Source organism: Monodelphis domestica, chromosome 7, assembly GCF_027887165.1.
Source record: "Monodelphis domestica isolate mMonDom1 chromosome 7, mMonDom1.pri, whole genome shotgun sequence".
Lineage (NCBI taxonomy): Eukaryota > Metazoa > Chordata > Mammalia > Didelphimorphia > Didelphidae > Monodelphis > Monodelphis domestica.
Genome location: NC_077233.1, coordinates 117,945,278 through 117,959,715, shown reverse-complemented (window position 1 = coordinate 117,959,715; position 14,438 = coordinate 117,945,278).

Sequence of the window (14,438 nt, the reverse complement as noted above, 5' to 3'; positions counted from 1 at the left end):
TTAGCAAACTTCTTTTCCTGAAATTCTTCTCAAAATTTTAAATCTTGGATTTTTTTATAAAAATACAATACAATCCCCCCTGAAGAAGGTATTTATTAACACCTGGATCAGCTCAAAGTGGTTGAGTTATGGGTGTATGAGTCAATTACCAAAAGAAAAAAACAAAATCATAAACAGAAAAATAGAGGAAAAAATAAAAAAGTCAAAATCAGAATGAAAATATCAAAATATCAAAAACTATGTATATAAAATTTCTGAATTAATCTTCACAGTTTTGTGTCAATGAGTCACTCAGGGTAATGCAAGTAATTCATATATTAGCAAGGAGATGTAATGAAAGTCAGAATAAATTCTACCTCATTAGGGACAATGGGGATTTAGGCAGATGGCCTGACTACACTGACAGCATTCTGAGAGGTTAATACATTGAAAAAAATACTAGAACAGATTATACAATTTCCCTTTTTTTGATACTTATCAGTAAAGTAAATTTGATAAATTTATAACATAATATAATATAAAAATATATCATATATTATGTAATATATAATATAAATAATAATATAAAGTTAATAAAGACATTTAATAAGGAAATTCTTAATTTATTAATTAATGTCTTATAAACTAATTAATTAATCCCTTAATCCTATCCCAAAAAGTAGGAAAAGCATGGACTAAGTACAATGTTAAAGTTTTCCAGCTAATGAATCTATAACATTACCAAACTAGAGAATGTCGTTGGAGTACACAGTTGTTTTTTTTTTAACATTCTTTTATTTGGTCATTTCCAAACATTATTCATTGGTAACAAAGATCATTTTCTTTTCCTCCCCGCCCCCCACCTCTCCCATAGCCGACGCACGATTCCATTGGTTATCACATGTGTTCTTGACTTGAACCCATTTCTGTGTTGTTGGTATTTGCATTAGAGTGTTCATTTAGAGTCTTTCCTCAGTCATATCCCCTCCACCCCTGTAGTCTAGCGAGTACACAGTTTTTATGTGAAATATCTATACCAAAAAATAAAATGGGAGTCAATCCCTGTATTTTCTGTTTGCTACTTGTACAATATAACTATGGATATAACAAATGCAAACTGGAAAATTATCTTGAGTCACCCCAAATAAGGTGGATTACCTGAGCTACATATTTTTCCAGTTCATTTTATTTATTTTATATCTGGTTAATGATGTACCAAACCAATTTGTTTCCATGTTTCTCAGGGAACTTCCAGTGATTTATAACTAAAGAAACAAAGAATATATCATATTTCTACCCTCTACTACATAATATGAAATGCAAATAGCAAAATCATCTAAATCTCACTTAAATATACCATTTGGGCCTGCTATCATTAATATTACCTAAGGCAAAACAAGCCAGACAATGCTAAAACTAGGTTTAAGTGCTAATCTCTGTGAAGCTGAGGGAGCTGAGGGGGGGGGGGGGTTCTGCTTAGCTGAAAGATATTATATGCAATTTGACATTTCATGACAAGTGTATTAGATTAGAAAATTTAAAACTCTGGCTCACAAAATGTTTTTTTTTTTTAAGAAAGTTTTAGAGATTTGTTGCAATTCATTAGAAAGATCCCACACTCCCAATTTAACCAAAATTTATTAACAAAATGTACCCAGGGGCTCTGCCCTCACAAAGCAACTGTACTTCTGATCTGAATGCTTGGAGTCATTCTTGGAGGAGTGGTATAGTTGAGTTTCAGCAAAGATTTGGTCAATCAAAATTGGCAAAAATTACTTTTTTTCTGTCTAGATGTCCTGTTGTATTACAAAGCCAAAATAAATGAAATCATGACCAACATATTCTATTTTTCAGCTTTGCTCAACTCAAAGTACAACAAGGTTCAAAGAAAAGGTCTCACCCACTGGTATTGGTCTAAGGAATAAAAGAATCGTGCTTTGTTTAAATATTTGTGATGTCCCCCAAATCTACTGTATTAAGTATATTTAGTACTTGGTGTACTAAAACTTTTGGGATACCCCCCATAATTTAATCATGTGGTTCAGAGCATTCAAGTGGATTTAATTCAATATTTCCTAAACACTATACCTATGTGTAACTACAATTTTGCTCCCTGGGGACTCTCTCTAGAAACATCCCCAGTTATGTATCTACAAAACATACTACCCTTAGGGAAGATAGCAGTTTTGCGTAACTCTGACCTCACTCTCTTCTTCCCAGAATGTGGCAGGGGAGGCTGTGGGGAGAACTTGGCAGAAAAAGTTTACTCATGTGGCTTTACTCAGGTTTTTATTTTTGTTCTTTTACTTTTTTCTGCCTTAAGTGATAATTAATACACTTTAAAAATATAATACTTGGAGTTATTGGATTTTAATTGAAATTTTACATATAGGAACACAAGGGAAAAAAAATTAAATAGTTCCTGCCTTTCAGGAGCTGATACTCTACTGAGAAGGGAATAAGGATACAATGTACACAGAGTTAAGTATAAGGAAAATTAAACAATTACTATTTACTTTTAGTTAACCCTCAATTTGTTCCCCACTAAATGGTAAATATGGATTCTATTCGTAATTCTAGTAGCTGATGTATGTCTTTGGGCAAGTCATTTACCTTATCTGAACCTCTTTTGTCATATATAAAATAAGGGAAGATTTTTTAGATAAAATTAACTTTTATTTCCGTAACACTTCAAATTTTGCAAGGCATTTTATAAGTACTACCTCATTTAATCCTCAGCAAATTTATGAGGAAAATATCCTATATTTCCATTTTGCAAATAGGGAAACTGAGACTTAAGAGGGTATGTTCAGACTGTCAGATTACAGCTACCTGTCTCTTGGTCTAGCCTTCTGATCACTATCACCTGTTGGGTTGGGGTTCTTGGTAATTTCAGGGGCATTTTGTAAAACTGAATGCGGAAAAAATATCTCATTAATTTCATAATAATAATTGGTGCCCTTTAATCCTCTGAATTTTATTGTATGCATTTAAAAACACTATTCTGGGAAGGAGTCCATAATCTTCCACTGTCTGCTATAGGGATCCTTGAGAGAAAAAAGATTAAAAAATCCCAAAGACACTTTTGTGATTCATGTTTGCCTAAATGATAGATTCTCTGTTTATCTAAAGCTCTGCCTTACCTAGAATCAGGACTTTTCTAGCTCTTGGGCAGCTCGCGGTGCAGCTCACAAAACTTTAACATATTTACTTACACTCTTACCTAAGAAGTCACAGCTATTGGCTCATTGAAAGCCCGGATTGTCTGACCTTTCTTTGGATGTCCAGTGCTTACTTAGCCCAGTGCCTGACCTAGTATATGCTTAGGAAATGTTTATTGACTCACTTAGAATGAGGGAGGTGAGCCAGATAATCTCTCATTTCCCCCCCAATTCTAACATTCAATTCAATTTAATTCAACGTAATGATTGATTCAGAGTATATATGAACAATTTCTTAAGGGATTCAGGAAAAGTAATTTAGAAACCCTTTAATAGAAACATGAGGGGAACTTCACTTCTTACCAAGGGAGTAGTTGATCAAAATTATGTTATCCAGTTCAAAGAAAAGACAGGGATGTGTCTGCTCCAAAGACAGAACCATTTAACAAATCATAGGATCACAGCCGTTAGAGCTGACAAGAATTGTTGAGTCAGTACAACTATATCTTTTTTTTTTTTTTTAAGCCAATGAGGAGGGTTTGTTCAAGGAGGACCAACACCTCTGGTGGAAGGGCTTGCTAAGCTCTTTTCAGGGCTGTTCATCCACCTTAGTGTCCACCTGGTACTCAACTCCTACCTGTGGTTTTGGAAAGGTGTATGATGCACAGTGGCTACACCCCAGTAAACTACCTAGGCAGATGGGATCAAACCAGGTGGAGGGTAACCGATGAGCCACAAACCAGTTGTTGGAGGTGGGGGATATCTACTCTAAGCATGTGAGGACTTTCCCCAGCGGAATGGCCAGATGAAAATAAATTGTTCCAATAGCCATGAAGGGGACTGAAACATGTGCCATGTAGTGGTTAGAGCTTGGTCAGACGTCAAAGATGCCAAGGTTATCCCTTTCATCCCAGGCCATCACCAGTTGCCCTGACTTTTGTCTTGCCACTGATGTTGGATGACTGGAAGAGAGAGTGATACTGAAAACTGTGCAACTTTGCCTCACTTATTCCAATTCATGAATGAGTCAAGTCAATATCCTGTGATGTCACTGGTCCTCTTCAAAAATGAAAAACAAAAAACAACCACCGATTAGGAAACTGATTCCCAGGGTAATGCATTGTAAAGGTGATATAGGTGGTAAGAAGGTGAATCTAGCAAGTAAAACAAAGTCCAATTCAATGTCCCAATGATATAAACTAGTTCCTTTCTTTTCTCCCATTTGAAATGATGCATTTTTCAGGCTTCTTTTTTTCTTGTATTTGCCTAAGTCCTTATACTCATAATTTGATTTTGTATGTTCAAATAGCACTCAAAAATCCATCTCATTTACATCAATATTTTCCCAGTGATGCTAATTGGCTATAAATCCTAAAATGGCACATCTCTGAAGTATCACTATTGTGGAAGACACTGGAAAGTGGTGAGTGATGTATGAGATGCAATCATACCATATAACATATTGCCAATAATGACATGTTCAAGGTTTGGCAAAATTATTTTTGTGATATTAACATTTTATCCAACACTTTCATGAATGTAGACAATTAACAAAATAATAAAACAAAAGTCATTAAAGAAATGTATGACCAGAAAGGGAGATGGCTCAGTCCTCCAATGAGTATAGAGATCTATGTGCTGCATTGTTATAAATATATATGTGTGTGCATATATATATATATACATATATATATATATATATATATTTACAAAATATTTAAAGAATTGGTGGAAGAACTCCAGAATGTTGAGTGGAACTTACATGGAGAATTTATAGAAAGACATGAATGGGTTATAAAAGAGAAGATATAGAAAGGACTGCATCTCTGTGATCTGTACCAAAGGAAGGAGTATACTCTATATACATTTTAAGATTTTCCTTGAAGTGACTTACCAATGTAAGGTCTGTTTTGGATTATTTGCTGCTACATTAAGTACTATATACCAGGCTACATTTAACAAGTAGCCCTAACCCTCTCTTTAAATTTAAACCTAACTTTAAAGGATAAAGAAGGAATATATAAAACAATATATGGTACAACCAACCGATGTACTGGTAAATGTTTAACCACTCACTTTCTAGAGGGAAAAATGTGGGCATGGCACACTTTTAAGTTTAATTTGCATTATTAACATTTTATCCATCACTTTCGTGAATCTTAACAATTAACAAAACAACAAAATAAACCATAATTTTGTAGCATTTTCTTATTTCCAAAGTGTAAATGTTCATGTTGAAAATTTAATAATTGGCTCTAAAATGCTGCTTAGATCTGGCTAGAAAAGATCTCAGAAACCATGTAGTCCAAACAGTCTCATTTTAGAGTTGACCACCATGTGTTAAGTATGTAGGCAAAGTTCACACAGGGAATAAGGTGTAGAGCATGAGATCAAGCTGATGTCTTTAGACTATGTCGAATGCTCTATTATACATGCCTACCCCAAATAAAGAAATTATGCCTCATTTCTGATAGAATATACCTATCTCCAAATAATCAATCCCAATCACGAATTGCTTGACCCTAGTGAATGGAAAACTGAAATGAAATCAGAATAAATTTCCTTTTAATCCTGCTTTAGACACTTAACTAGCTATTTAATGTCAGAAAAGCTCCCATAACCTCCCTCATTCTCATCTATATTGTTGTTGTTCAGTCATTTCAGTTGTTTCTGACTCTTTGGAACTTCATTTAGTGTTTTCATGACAATTATTGGAGTAGCTTGTCAATTCCTTCTCCACTTCATTTTATAGATGAGGAAATTGAGGCAATTAGGGTTAAGTGATTTGCCCAGGATCACACAACTAGTACCTGAAGCTGGTTTTGAACTCAGGAAGTTGAATGTTCCTGACACCAGGTCCAGCACTCTATCTCCACTGTGTCAGGATACTGATAAAATTGTTATGGGACCAAATGAAATAATGCATGTAAAGCACTTTAGGGCAATTGCTGACTTTAGATCAGGGATTCTTAGGTTTTTTGTGTGGCATGGACCCCTTTAGCAATCTGGTTAAGGTGTGGATTTCTTCTTAGAATAATGATTTTAAAAACAAAATAAGATACTTGAATTACAAAGGAAATACATTATTCTGAAATTTCTAGCAAAAAAAAAATTAAGTTCTCATAGACATTAAAAAAGAAAATGAAAACTCTCCAAAATTATTGCCTTCTCAGTCTCCAAATATGTGTGTGTGTATATGTGTGTGTGTGTAATGCATAGAATGCCTTTTTAGAGATAATTGTTGTTGTTAATGATAATGATGTTGATGCTGATTTCAGTATAGAGAAAGATCATTCCTTACAGTATACTGAATGCAAAGTACTTTGTGGTCTCTTCAATGGAACCCTGAAACCTCTTCTTCACCTTTGTTTTAAGTTACAACAAATATAATCAGGTTCAGGTAGATAGATCTTAAAGCTTACTTTATGCTGAAGCAAAATTTGAAAGATCAGTAAGTCATCTTTAACAGTCAATGTCCTTTTCTTTTTTGTGTGACTTCAAATTGAAGGCCTTCACCAGGAGAGCTACAACCTCCCTCCTATTCCTCTGCATTCCCAAATTGCAAATCTCCCCAATTTCTATAGCTTTAGCTATTCAGAGAGTGAATTAATTTGGAAGAAAAGAAGCATCTGGCAGCTTAATCCAGCTGGTTCCCTTCTAGAAAGAAGACTGTTTAGTCTACCAACTTTTTTCTGATGAGGGATTAAAGGGGGAATTTTGGTGGAATGTATCTTGCCTAATAATTTAACCAAGGGGACTTGAGAGATCTTATAAGAGTGACTGCTTTGAGCAATTTATAATCTACTTTCAAAAGAAAGGATATTTGGCTTAACACACTACCTTTGGGAGCTTAGCTTGATGCTTAAACCCCTCACTGGTTCTTAGTCATGCTTGCCCAAAGTGCCATTGACTTAAAATATCAAGTTTAGGCACCTACCACCCAAAGAACTTATGCTGTTTATGAGGACCCAGAAAAAAAAAAGCTGTAATTTTCTCCTCCAGTGTGCAAAAATGTCTCTGAGATCACTGGGTTAGAGATGGGCAACTTTGCTAAATGCTGTCTGGAAGCCCAGAATTCAAATTGATGTTGTTCTCAAGACTTGTCCTCAATGACCCTTAATGGTTTAGTCATCCTTTGGCTTGCCTCAATAACAGAGTCCCTGTAAAGTTGTTCCAGGGACATCAGAGTGTTTCAGCAGGATAGTTTTGAGCAGATTTAGAACAGGCTGATGAGACAGCTGCTCTACCTACTTGAAATTTCTAGTTCACTATTCACATAAATGTAACACATAAGGAACATGGAATCTATGTTATTAGAGATACTAAAATGGAAATTGAACTTTGATCACCTGCAAAATTATAGAAAGAAAAATTATCATTGACCTTTCTGAAAATAAGCAACACTGAACTGAAAGGAGCTACTAAAAAAAAAACTGGACTGCCTATAAACAAAGGGAAAGTATTTTTTAATTCCAAAACGTTATTTAAAAGTGAGTTAACTATTTCACTTGATTCAAACTTCTATACATTTGTGAGCACAGTATATTCTGAACACTTTATCTTAGTCTTCAGAGACTTCTGGCATTTACCTGAACATACCACACCAAAGCTCTACTTCAACAGAAATAGGTTCTTAGAGTGGTGACTTTTTGTCCTTGAGTTGATGAAAAAGCAGGATCTATTAAGCACTGGAGTGTGTATTTTTTGTGGAATCTAAAATAATATGAATAATAGTTCGCATTTCTGTAATGATTTCAGATTCATAAAGCACTTTCTTCCCAACAAGGGACATAAAAAGGAAAGTATGCTGATTCTGAGGTCAGAGAATTTGAGTTCAGATCCCATCTCAATTGTGTGACTTGGGCAGTCATTTCACCTTTTGGTCTCAGATTACTTGTCTGTAGAATGAGGGAATTGAGCTAGATGGCATTTGAGATTCTTTCCAGCTCCAATCATGACTTATTTATCAAACCTTATTTGAGAGGAAGTGACTTGTCATTCATTCATAAGCTGGTTTCAAAATCAAGTCTTCTAACTCCACAAAGAATCCTCATTCCACAAGATATCAGGATGGTAGGACAGAGAGAGACAGAGGCAGACACAAACAGAGGGAAAGATAGACAGAGACACAGGAACCGACGAAGGAGAAGGAAATTCGTTGGTCTACTTACAGCTAAATAATAACATCACTTACTCTAAGTTTCCTAAGCATTCTAATGCATGCTGGTATGCATCCTTTTCAAAAATGTCTATGTATGGAATATGTCTGATTTAGTAGAAATTCTGTCTGAAAAGAAAGAAAGAAAAACCAACCCTTTTTTATCTTCTGATTGACCTGGTTTCATTCTAAATCTATAGGGCATTTTATTTGCTGACTTGGAAAAGCAGTTGAATGACAAACATTTCAAAAATATCATAAAACGTTGCATTTTGAAGCCAAAACTAGAAGCTGCTGAAAGCAGTTTTAAACATATATACATCTGTTGATGACAAATGAAATCATGAAAATTCACAATCTCTTTGGAAGAAGGCATCAAAACATTTTAGTGGTAGAAAGGACCTTAGAGAGTTGGGAAAGCCCTCAGAGGTTGAGAATCAACTCCAAAGCAAATAAGAGTTAGTTGAATGAAGACCTGGAAAGTGAGAAAGAATCCACTGGAGGCATCCCCTTTCACTCTTAGATAGCACTAATTGTTATCAATATGTTATATTGAGTCAAACTCATTTAGCTCATCTTTTATTGAGGAAGGACTTTATATAAGAGAGAATGAGAGGAGATAAAACACAGAGCTTGAACGTGGAAGAACTGGCTTTGAGTTCTGGCCAAGCTACTTAATAGTCTGTGGCTCTGAGGACAAGTCACTGGTTTTGAGCCTCAGTCTCCTAATATGTAAAATGCTACTTGCAAGGGTTTTTATGAGTGCTTATTAATCCTAAAACATTACAAAGATGTGAAGTGTGCTCTTCATAAGGTAAGGATGGTTTCATCTGTGATTTCATTGTGGTAGGTATTGTCTCCATTGATCTAGACGGCAACCTTTCCATACGTAAAGTCCTTCACCACAAAAGAAAAAAGGAATCAAATCAATAGAGTAGCATTTTTTGTGTGGCTATAATACCAGGCTATAATTAACAGACTTTGTTCCCAGGACAAAAATGGAAATGATGGAATTGAATATAAATTATATTCTTTTTTTCAACAGATAATGCTTTGGCTTTTAAAACATAGAACATTAGGGAGCAGGTGGGTGGCTCAGTGGATTGAGAGCCAGACTCAGAGATGGGAGGTCCTGGGTTCAAATGTGACCTCATACATTTCTTAACTGTGTGACCCTGGGTAAGTCCCTTAACCCCCATTACCTAGTCCTTACTGCTCTTTTGTCTTGGAACCAATATATAGTATTGATTCTAAGACAGAAGTTAAGGGTTAAACAACAACACAGACCACTTAAATTGTGGACCTCAGCCACAAGGATCCTATGTAGACTCAGAAACTTACTGATTCCAATTTTCTGTTAGTTCTAGGACAAGTTACAAACAGTCCAGGTTCTCACTACAATATTCAAATGAATGGATTCCATTTTTGACATTATAGGAAATATGATACAATATAATTGCAACACTCAATATTTTGAGGGTAATTTGGGATCATAGATTTAGGGCTGGAATGAATTACAAAGGCCAGTTCAACCCATCATTTTACAGATGAGGACTCTGAGATCCAAAGCCGTCAATTGATTTTCCAACAGTCATACAGGTTGTAAACTCTATTTTACACTAGAGCCAAAGAAACTGGACTCTACATCCAGAACACTCTCCACTCACCATACTACTTATTTGGTTTGAGGAAAATCTTTTTTCCCCGAAAATAAGTCATTAAAAAAATATTAGCCTAAGGAAAAAGAACACAACCAACAACAGTTCACTTTAAAAGTCAGACAATCACTGAAAATAGGCTTCTGTTTTTTTTTTTAATACATTAAAGTATGTAGGTTATGTGGAGGGTTTTTTCCCATATGAGTGTTGGGATTTGATTGCCCTCCTCAAACTTTGCTGGAATGGTAAAGGAAAGAACATATTTTCTACTCAGTTGAGAGATTTTATTAGTACACTTAAAGCCAGTAAGGTGCATAATTAGGTATGTCTACCATCTGTATAGCCCTCCAGGTGCAAGAAGCATTATCCTTACTTAAGATTACCACAGAATTAATGTTATTCCATTAATTTATGATATTCATTTTTTTCAACCAGAGCTCCCCAACCTGAAACCCTGGACTTGAGCTGCCAGCTCGTTTTGGGGAACAGCCCATTGTTCACAATAAGTGGCAATTGATGGGAAAGGACTCCTACATCAAAGGAGATCATAATCCGTCTATAATTTAGTAGGCGAATCTCAGAAAGCTCCTGGAGGCTCCACAAAATAAAAGGATTTGCTCAGGGTCACAGATAGTGTCATTGTGAAATTTCTCATCTCCAGGTCCAATCCTCTAGCCCTTCTATGCACTCTATTTACTCCAGCCTATCTACTACCTTTGAACAACAATCTGTAAATAACTTCCATGATACCTTAAGTGGGAACAATTACTGTAAGTAGCAAATTATTTTGAAAATCATAATCTCATACTAATCCAATAGCTTCTTAAAAGAGGAACTACTTTGATTTGGCTAAAGAATAATTTGTAGCTTGCAAGGCATAAAAAACAAGTCTGTCCAGTCTACGCTACATATAGAACAGTCATCTTCCAAATGTATTCTCAATTCTCTACTCTTTTTTTAACAGTCTTCAGTAACTACCCATTACCTGCTGAAGGCCTTTTACCTCATGCATGGTTTCAGTCTACCTTCCCACTTTCTTATCTCAGTACTTCCATTTAGAACCTCTAAAGTACTAAAATTGTAGTGACTAATTCTAAATCTCTTGCCCTCTCCTGTCTGCATTTGCCAATATTATTGCCATTCTTGAAACACCTTCATTTGCAACCTGTTGAAATTCTTCAAGACTGGACTCCATGGCCATTTTTTCCAGTTTTATCTGAATATCACCTCTATTCTTTAAGAGTTCTCATAACACTGCATTTATATTAACCAATGCATTTATCACATTCTTTTTTATTCTGGTTTTCACTTAACATATTCCCTCTCCCTTGCGGGCAGGAACTTTGTCTTAAGAGAACCATAAACGTGGAAAAAGTACTCCAATTGTAATGATCTGAGATCTGAGATCTGAGAATGCTGCTCTAATATATCCCTTCGTAGTGTGGTGTTGTGAACATCACTTTACCTCTCTGCCCCTCAGATTCCTAATTTGTCAAATGGAGATAGACACTTATACCACCTAACTTATGGAGTGACTGTGAGAAAAGCTCTATAGAAACCTGAAAGTGCCATAAAATATAAATAATTATGAATCATATTATATTATAGCCTTGTCTTTGCATTTGCAGTGCCTAGTACAGAACCTGGCACATACAATGATAGGCATTTATTGTTTGGTCATTTCATTTGTCTGTCTATTCACGAGCCAATTTGAGGATTTCTTGGCAAATACTAAAGTGGATTTCCATTTCTTTCTCCAGTTCATTTTACAGATGAGGAACCGAGGCAAACAGGGCTAAATGACTTACCCAGTTAGTAAATGTGGCAGAGGCTAGATCCGAACTCAGGAAGTAGGAAGGTGTTTTCTGCCTCTAGAACCAGCACTCACTCCACTATGCCAGCTAGCTGCCAATTAGCACTTAATGCTTAATAAGAAGGACCAGATGGGGGACAGCTGGGTAGCTCAGTGGATTGAGATCCAGGCCCAGAGATGGGAGGTACTAGGTTCGAATTTGGCCTCAGACACTTCCCAGCTGTGTGACCCTGGGCAAGTCACTTGACCCCCCTATTGCCTAGCCCTTACCGCTCTTCTGCCTTGGAACCAGTACACAGTATTGACTCTAAGAGGAAGGTAAGAGTTTAAAAAAAAACACAATGAATTAACATTATTGCAATGAGTTGATTGAAACTGCTAAAATAGCTACACAAACAAACAATACAAGGAAGAAGCTTGTGAGAGTGAAGGAAAAATTTTGACAAAATGCTCTAATAAAGTTGAAGAGAAAGAAATCACTTTCAACTGAGGTATGAGGTAAAGGCAGTTAACTGTCATGTGGACTAAACTATTTTTTCCTTAAAAAATACTGAAACTATTCTTGCAATTTAATTATTTCAAAGGACTAAGGTTTGGTACAGTAAAAAGTTTTCTTGTGGTCTAAATAAAGATGCCAGGCAATGAAGAGGCTGGAATTGCTCTCCTTCAGATTTGACTAGTGCACTAGGAGGAAAACAACTACCTCAGGTACTTGTCTCCTGGGACATTTGCTAAATTTGTAGAGTCCTTGCTGTTGTCTTATACTAGGAATGATCCTTTTGGGCCTGACTCCCTTATCCTCTCACAAAAAATCTTTCTTTGCCTTCTTCTGGGTTAGAAAAAAGATATTGTGCCTGACTCATTCCTAAAGCCTGTTTTTGGCAAAAGTCCTTGAAGTCATTTTTAAGTACACAAAGGTGAAGACCTTAAACCTTTAAGCTTTTAAATACGGGAGCCGGAAACAGCACTCAGACTAATCAACTTTAATGAAATGGAGTGCTAAATGTGGAATGTGCCGAGGTGAGTTTGGGTGTAAAACCAAGTCAGCCCATATCAATCAGCAATGAGAAGAGCCAGAAAGAAGCCGTACCTGAAGAAGTCCAAAGTGACACTGTTTGTACCTAAAAGGGAGGGGAGGGGGTGGAGGAAGAGGAATAAATTCATGAAACAAGACCATGAACCCTTCAAAGCCCTCACAAAGAAGTTCAAAGTTAAGTGGACAAGTTGGAACTGCCTCTGAGAATCTGCCCAAGGCGGTGTCTTGACAGTAGCAACTTTGGAAACTTCAAATGGTATCTTCATTGAGGCAATTCCAAGGTCATTCATTCTAAAAGTAATAAAACATTCCTAAAGTGATTTATGGCCTCTCAAGCACTTTTCACTGGTTGTTGTGAGAGGCAATGTAAATATTCTTTTCCTCATGTTACCTATGAAGAAGCGGGTTGACAGAGGTTAAGTGACTCAACTGTGGGGTTGGGATTCTTGCATAGCTCTCTTCCCCACCAAGTCATGGTGCTCTTTCCATTGCCCATACCTTGATTCCTTTCTCATTCAGCCACCCTTGTAATGACCTGCTAATACAGTATTTGGTTCTGAAGCAGGCAGATAGCATTTGGGCAACCCAAGTGCCACACTGGTGTCTCCAAATATGGAGAGAACCAGAGGAAGAAATCAAGACATGGGAGAGTTCCATTAGGGAAGAGCTACAGAAACCTGGCAAGTATCCCATAGGCCTGAATGTGTTGCCATCCATAACCATGAAGCTAATAGTTGAGAAGCTGGTAAGACACTGATGTGATAAAGATCCATCAAAAAGTTATTAAGAAAATATTTTTTCTCATCGACTTTGACATAGTGTCACATGAAAAGGAAAAAAAACATTATAATCAGAGATAGAAACAGATTATCAAGGCAAACATCTATATATTTACATATATGGGAAAAGAGACCCCTGAGATATCTAGTCCAATCCCCATTTTATGAAATGGAGAAGCAGGACTAATATACCTTGCCAAAGGTAACATAAGTGCAGTGGTGGAGTCAAAAGTGAACTCCCAGATTTTTCCCACTACCCTTCCTCACACTGCCTCTAGCTTTAAGTGGCCTTCCTTTCAGAGCAATCAAGATTTCCTTTTGAGTGATTAAGAGGTCAACAAGTAGTTCCCTTTCTGAAAAAAAAATAACTAAAACTAAAGTTAAATATTATTCCAAGTAAACAAAGTTGAAGTGCATCTTTGCAAGAAAATCAGATGCATTCTAGTATGACTGAACCAGTCACACGCTGTCAGTGACTTGAAAAAGCAGACCCCAGGCCTGTTGAAAGCAGGTGGGGATGGTTTTGACATTCCCACACCTAGGAAAAGAATGATCTGTTTACTCTCACCTCCCTTCAGGCAGTCTTTCAACTTCTCAATGCAATCTGACTGAAATCTGAAGAGTAACACTAAATCACTCTATGGAATTTGCGGACCTTCAAACCTAACAGAGAATGTCAGGCAATCACCTGTAGGCATTTATATACTACCATAAGTCATTTAGGTGTCAAGGGGGTGGCGGTGCCACTCCTTCCTCCCAGTTGGGATCTCTATTCTATCAAATCTTCCTCTTTCTCAGAGGCCCCTTTCTCACTCCTGCTCCAATTTCCTCACCTCTGTGAACTCCCCCTCCAT